The sequence below is a fragment of the Tiliqua scincoides genome, chromosome 2 (assembly GCF_035046505.1).
Source record: "Tiliqua scincoides isolate rTilSci1 chromosome 2, rTilSci1.hap2, whole genome shotgun sequence".
Lineage (NCBI taxonomy): Eukaryota > Metazoa > Chordata > Lepidosauria > Squamata > Scincidae > Tiliqua > Tiliqua scincoides.
In genome coordinates this window covers 5,247,955-5,255,686 of record NC_089822.1, presented here as the reverse complement: position 1 = coordinate 5,255,686, position 7,732 = coordinate 5,247,955, and the positions used below count along the sequence as shown (strand labels likewise).

General features: G+C 47.6%; 1 pseudogene; it reads right to left on the bottom strand.

Annotated features, from left to right (window-relative positions):
• Positions 1-7,193: 7,193 nt before the first annotated feature.
• Positions 7,194-7,313, bottom strand: LOC136642701 (5S ribosomal RNA; annotated as a pseudogene).
• Between the last annotated feature and the right edge of the window lie 419 nt (positions 7,314-7,732).

Here is a 7,732-nt window from a genome sequence, read left to right as displayed (position 1 = left end):
CACCGGGCCCTGATGGCATACACCCAAGGGTTATTAAGGAATTGAAGAATGAAGTTGCAGATCTCTTGACTAAGGTATGCAACTTGTCCCTCAAAACGGCCATGGTACCAGAAGATTGGAGGATAGCAAATGTCATGCCTATTTTTAAAAAGGGAAAGAGGGGGGACCCGGGAAACTATAGGCCGGTCAGCCTAACATCCATACCGGGTAAGATGGTGGAATGCCTCATCAAAGATAGGATCTCAAAACACATAGACGAACAGGCCTTGCTGAGGGAGACTCAGCATGGCTTCTGTAAGGGTAAGTCTTGCCTCACAAACCTTACAGAATTCTTTGAAAAGGTCAACAGGCATGTGGATGCGGGAGAACCCGTGGACATTATATATCTGGACTTTCAGAAGGCGTTTGACACGGTCCCTCACCAAAGGCTACTGAAAAAACTCCACAGTCAGGGAATTAGAGGAAAGGTCCTCTCGTGGATTGAGAACTGGTTGGAGGCCAGGAGGCAGAGAGTGGGTGTCAATGGGCAATTTTCACAATGGAGAGAGGTGAAAAGCGGTGTGCCCCAAGGATCTGTCCTGGGACCGGTGCTTTTCAACCTCTTCATAAATGACCTGGAGACAGGGTTGAGCAGTGAAGTGGCTAAGTTTGCAGACGACACCAAACTTTTCCGAGTGGTAAAGACCAGAAGTGATTGTGAGGAGCTCCAGAAGGATTTCTCCAGACTGGCAGAATGGGCAGCAAAATGGCAGATGCGCTTCAGTGTCAGTAAGTGTAAAGTCATGCACATTGGGGCAAAAAATCAAAACTTTAGATATAGGCTGATGGGTTCTGAGCTGTCTGTGACAGATCAGGAGAGAGATCTTGGGGTGGTGGTGGACAGGTCGATGAAAGTGTCGACCCAATGTGCGGCGGCAGTGAAGAAGGCCAATTCTATGCTTGGGATCATTAGGAAGGGTATTGAGAACAAAACAGCTAATATTATAATGCCGTTATACAAATCTATGGTAAGGCCACACCTGGAGTATTGTGTCCAGTTCTGGTCGCCGCATCTCAAAAAAGACATAGTGGAAATGGAAAAGGTGCAAAAGAGAGCGACTAAGATGATTACGGGGCTGGGGCACCTTCCTTATGAGGAAAGGCTACGGCGTTTGGGCCTCTTCAGCCTAGAAAAGAGACGCTTGAGGGGGGACATGATTGAGACATACAAAATTATGCAGGGGATGGACAGAGTGGATAGGGAGATGCTCTTTACACTCTCACATAATACCAGAACCAGGGGACATCCACTAAAATTGAGTGTTGGGCGGGTTAGGACAGACAAAAGAAAATATTTCTTTAGTCAACGCGTGGTCGGTCTGTGGAACTCCTTGCCACAGGATGTGGTGCTGGCGTCTAGCCTAGACGCCCTTAAAAGGGGATTGGACGAGTTTCTGGAGGAAAAATCCATTATGGGGTACAAGCGATGATGTGTATGCGCAACCTCCTGATTTTAGGAATGGGTTAAGTCAGAATGCCAGATGTAGGGGAGAGCACCAAGATGAGGTCTCTTGTTATCTGGTGTGCTCCCTGGGGCATTTGGTGGGCCGCTGTGAGATACAGGAAGCTGGACTAGATGGGCCTATGGCCTGATCCAGTGGGGCTGTTCTTATGTTCTTATGTTCTTATGATTGTTAACAATTTTCCTGCTTCATGATGTCGCTTCCGGTCATGACATCACTTCCGGTGGGTGCTGACAGATTCTCATTCTAAAAAGTGGGTCCCAGTGCTAAAAGTGTGAGAACCACTGTATTCATAAATACAAATTTTCCAAAAGATTCACAAAATTTTGATGACTGTTTCGGCCATGTTCCCTCCCCCGCCCAAGGGTAGCACCCAGTGTGGTCTGTACCTCCAGTAATGCCACTGCCTTGCATGATCTTGGAGCACTGAAAACAACCAATAAGCATCACATGAGCATGTTTCCGTCTTGAAAGTTTTTGCAAGTTTGAATAGAGGGGTCTTGCAGCCACAATGACCCTCGACGTCTTACTCTCATCATTTGCATGAGTTATTTTGGGTCATTATTTGTGATTTGTATAGTGCCCCTGGTCTTAAAAGTATCAATACGAAGACATGTTCCCTAACCCCACCCCCCACCCCAAGTTCCTTACAATCTAAAACCTGGCAAAGGAGAGAAAGTCTAGGGAGGGACGGAACCAAGCGGTTACTTCTATTTAGGCTGAGTTTTCATAAGGGATGCAGGTCACAGGCACAGCACGTTTAAATCCCCCTCCCCGTGGGACAGTGATGAATGTAGCCCCCCTTTCCTTGTGCAAGGAAAAGCTATTGGCACTCTCGGAGCTAACGGTCCTCTGCCCTGTCTTACCTGGAACCTTGTGCAACCTGGCTGCGGCAACCTGCCCATTAGTTGCCAAGCCCATAGAGGTGGGAGCTGAGCTCAGGCAGGCACATTTGCTCCCAACCTTACTGAGGCTGCAGTCCTGCCTTCCCTTCCTTTTACAAAGTCTCAGATTAGCTGGTCGCTAATTGTTAGGGCTGGGTAGGAATTTTTTGTTGTCATCCTTATTGGTTGTGGATAACAGTTTTTTCGCCTACTCTAGACTGGCAGGGATGGGATGGTTTGTTTATTATTGTTTTTAGCTGGTCACTTAGCATGATGGTGGGTCCGACTCCACCGTAGAATCTCTGTGGGTTAAATTACCAGGCTTGTGCAGCGATGTAATACTGGGGGCGTGCTATCGTCCTCCAGACCAGAAATCTCATGGGGACCTTGAAATGAGGAAACAGATCAGGGAGGTGACAAGGAGGGACAGGGTTGTAATCATGGGGGACTTCAATTATCCTCATATTGACTGGGTCAATTTGTGTTCTGGTCACGATAAGGAAACCGGATTTCTTGACGTGCTAAATGACTGTGGCTTAGATCAGCTAGTCATGGAGTCCACCAGAGGACAGGTGACTCTGGATTTAATATTGTGCGGTATGCAGGACCTGGTTAGAGATGTAAACGTTACTGAGCCATTGGGGAACAGTGATCATGCTGCGATCCGTTTTGACGTGCATGTTGGGGGAAGAATACCAGGCAAATCTCTAACAAAAACCCTTGACTTCCGACAGGCGGACTTCCCTCAAATGAGGAGGCTGGTTAGAAGGAGGTTGAAAGGGAGGGTAAAAAGAGTCCAATCTCTCCAGAGTGCATGGAGGCTGCTTAAAACAACAGTAATAGAGGCCCAGCAGAGGTGTATACCGCAAAGAAAGAAGGGTTCCACTAAATCCAGGAGGGTGCCCGCATGGCTAACCAGCCAAGTTAGAGAGGCTGTGAAGGGCAAGGAAGCTTCCTTCCATAAATGGAAGTCTTGCCCTAATGAGGAGAATAAAAAGGAACATAAACTGTGGCAAAAGAAATGTAAGAAGGTGATATGGGAGGCCAAGAGAGACTATGAGGAACGCATGGCCAGCAACATTAAGGGGAATAATAAAAGCTTCTTCAAATATGTTAGAAGCAGGAAACCCGCCAGAGAAGCGGTTGGCCCTCTGGATGGTGAGGGAGGGAAAGGGGAGATAAAAGGAGACTTAGAGATGGCAGAGAAATTAAATGAGTTCTTTGCATCTGTCTTCACGGCAGAAGACCTCGGGCAGATACCGCTGCCCAACGGCCCCTCCTAACCGAGGAGTTAAGTCAGATAGAGGTTAAAAGAGAAGATGTTTCAGACCTCATTGATAAATTAAAGATCAATAAGTCACTGGGCCCTGATGGCATCCACCCAAGGGTTATTAAGGAATTGAAGAATGAAGTTGCAGATCTCTTGACTAAGGTATGCAACTTGTCCCTCAAAACGGCCACGGTGCCAGAAGATTGGAGGATAGCAAATGTCATGCCTATTTTTAAAAAGGGAAAGAGGGAGGACCCGGGAAACTATAGGCCGGTCAGCCTAACATCCATACCGGGTAAGATGGTGGAATGCCTCATCAAAGATAGGATCTCAAAACACATAGACGAACAGGCCTTGCTGAGGGAGAGTCAGCATGGCTTCTGTAAGGGTAAGTCTTGCCTCACGAACCTTATAGAATTCTTTGAAAAGGTCAACAGGCATGTGGATGCGGGAGAACCCGTGGACATTATATATCTGGACTTTCAGAAGGCGTTTGACACGGTCCCTCACCAAAGGCTACTGAAAAAGCTCCACAGTCAGGGAATTAGAGGACAGGTCCTCTCGTGGATTGAGAACTGGTTGGAGGCCAGGAAGCAGAGAGTGGGTGTCAATGGGCAATTTTCACAATGGAGAGAGGTGAAAAGCGGTGTGCCCCAAGGATCTGTCCTGGGACCGGTGCTTTTCAACCTCTTCATAAATGACCTGGAGACAGGGTTGAGCAGTGAAGTGGCTACGTTTGCAGACGACACTATCCTTTTCCGAGTGGTAAAGACCAGAAGTGATTGTGAGGAGCTCCAGAAGGATCTCTCCAGACTGGCAGAATGGGCAGCAAAATGGCAGATGCGCTTCAATGTCAGTAAGTGTAAAGTCATGCACATTGGGGCAAAAAATCAAAACTTTAGATATAGGCTGATGGGTTCTGAGCTGTCCGTGACAGATCAGGTGAGAGATCTTGGGGTGGTGGTGGACAGGTCGATGAAAGTGTCGACCCAATGTGCGGCGGCAGTGAAGAAGGCCAATTCTATGCTTGGGATCATTAGGAAGGGTATTGAGAACAAAACGGCTAGTATTATAATGCCGTTGTACAAATCTATGGTAAGGCCACACCTGGAGTATTGTGTCCAGTTCTGGTCGCCGCATCTCAAAAAAGACATAGTGGAAATGGAAAAGGTGCAAAAGAGAGCGACTAAGATGATTACGGGGCTGGGGCACCTTCCTTATGAGGAAAGGCTGCGGCGTTTGGGCCTCTTCAGCCTAGAAAAGAGACGCTTGAGTGGGGACATGATTGAGACATACAAAATTATGCAGGGAATGGACAGAGTGGATAGGGAGATGCTCTTTACACTCTCACATAATACCAGAACCAGGGGACATCCACTAAAATTGAGTGTTGGGCGGGTTAGAACAGACAAAAGAAAATATTTCTTTACTCAGCGTGTGGTCGGTCTGTGGAACTCCTTGCCACAGGATGTGGTGCTGGCGTCTAGCCTAGACGCCCTTAAAAGGGGATTGGACGAGTTTCTGGAGGAAAAATCCATTATGGGGTACAAGCCATAATGTGTATGTGCAACCTCCTGATTTTAGAAATTGGTTAAGTCAGAATGCCAGATGTAGGGGAGGGCACCAAGATGAGGTCTCTTGTTATCTGGTGTGCTCCCTGGGGCATTTGGTGGGCCGCTGTGAGATACAGGAAGCTGGACTAGATGGGCCTATGGCCTGATCCAGTGGGGCTGTTCTTATGATGTGTGCAGGGTGGGGTAGGTAGGGAGCATCTTGGCATCCACTTGAGTCAGCAAGCTCAAGACTGGTTTGAACCAGGACTGCTCCCATGATGCCTGACCAGCTCGACGGAGCTAGCTGGCAAACCCCTTGACTGGACTGGCAAGGCTTTGCGAGGGTCATCCTGCAGTCTACGCCATTTGGCTGGCCTTGACCCTTCAGGAGTGACTACGAAAGGCCAGTTCAGTCAAGTGTTTGAATTTGGCCCTGAGTCAGATGGTCTACCCTAGGGCAGCGGTGCCCAAACTTTTTGGCAGGAGGGCCACATCATCTCTCTGACATTGTGTTGGGGGACAAGAAAAAATAATTGATTCACATTTAAAATTTGAATAAGAACATAAGAACAGCCCCACTGGATCAGGCCATAGGCCCATCTAGTCCAGTTTCCTGTATCTCACAGCGGCCCATGTGAATAAATTTACTTAAATGAATATATTAGATATGGAGCTTATATGAATGAATGAAGGTCTTGCCATAGTTCAAGCCTATTAAAGACCTCGTGCAAAGCAAGGCCGGCCTTTCCTTTGCTGCCACTGCTGCTTCACAGACATGAAACAGCAAGCAGCGGAGGGAGCCCTTGGCCCACAGCTCCTGCGGGAGGTCAAACAGTCGGCCCTTGTGCTGAGAGTAGTTGCATTGGGCCAGCGCGAGCTCCAGCAAGTCTCTGGAGGGCCAGAGGCTCTTTGGTGATTGAGGACTCTCCGTGGGCTGGATTGGGGGGTCCCCGAAGGCCCCAAGGCCAGGTTTTGAGCACCCCTGCCCTAGAGAATCATAGGGGAGGTAGACAACCAGGACTGTTTCCCCCCTAGTACCCTGTACCCATTAATGAATAGAGTACCCATATGCCCCTAGTACCCTGCATGCTGTTGGCAGGGGTATTGAATTTGCTCCACCTAGCCCTGTTGCAAGCTTGTAAATATTTAATAAATTGGCCCAGTCAAAACCCAAGCCACAGCCTGGTGTCTTTATTAGTGGGCATATGGGTAAAAGCTTTTCCGCCTCCAGTATGCGAACCAGAAGCAAAAGGGCCCTTTCCACCTCTCTGCTTTAAGAAGCTTCAAAGGCTTGCAAGTGCCACAAAGCTGCTAGAGGAGGTTAACGTGGAAGAAAGAGCACAGTCTTAGAATGTTTGTGAGTGTCAGGGGCAAGTGTAGCAAAGAAAACCATTTTTATTTCAATTGTGATGTTCTAGAGACTGTTTATTTCCTTTCACCTCTGATCCCAGAGCCAAATAATAAAGGGGGTGAAGAGTAAATGCACATTAAACTGAGAGAACACCAGTATTTATTTTGGTTGGTTGGTTTGATTTTTTAACCACAATAGTCAGAATCCCAGGTAGGAAAAAGCTCTCCCAAGCACCAATGAACCAGAGGTCATCATCATATCCATGTGAGGCAGAAAGTGAAAACCTCCTTGAGTGTTTGAGGCACTTCACAGACGGGACGATGGATTTGACTCAATGCGGACGGCCATCACTGATGAGAAAGGCCTCAAATTGTTGCTTTTTTCCAACCATCCCTTTAAAATTGTGTTATAAAAACCACTTTTCTTACCTTTACAGAGTGGCAGGTGAGCAGTCTTCAGTGATTAGGATGGCTTTTTCCTGGTAGTGCCAAGGTATCGTCCTCCTTCCATAGCCCCAGAATGCAATGAGGAAGTATTTACTTCCACATTGCATTCTTCAGGGCCAAGTTGGTGCAACCCAGAAATAGCCATTCTAATGGTTGGCAACCTTCAGTCTCAAAAGACTATGGTATAAGCCTACAGCACCTGGTTTTCCCAGGCGGTCTCCCATCCAAGTACTAACCAGGCCTGACCCTGCTTAGCTTCTAAGATCAGATGAAATCGGGCATATGCAGGGTAACAGTTGCTGTTACTGAAGAATACCTGCCTGCCACTCCATAAAGGTAAGAAAAGAGGTTTTTATACCACAATTTTAAAGGGATGCTTTTTTTTTTTTAATGGATTTAATTATCCACAATTTTTGAGGATTTGACTATCCACGGCAGATGCCAAGGGTCCACTGTACAATATTTCAGCACTAACAGATAAGGTTGATCAGTAGCGTGTATATCCCCTGGCCAGAAGCTTATCCATCATGGAAACCAGTGTCTCAAGCAGGAGTACCTGCACATTGCCATTGTGGCCCAGAGTGGCTTCAACAGCAGGTGGGAGGGGGCACTTACATGGCGTGTTGTGGCATCTGCAGTACAGACCATGCTGCCCGTCTCTGGCTACGTTACTGCACCAGAGAAAAGACCAGCTACCTTGCTAGTATACATCACCATCCATGGAGA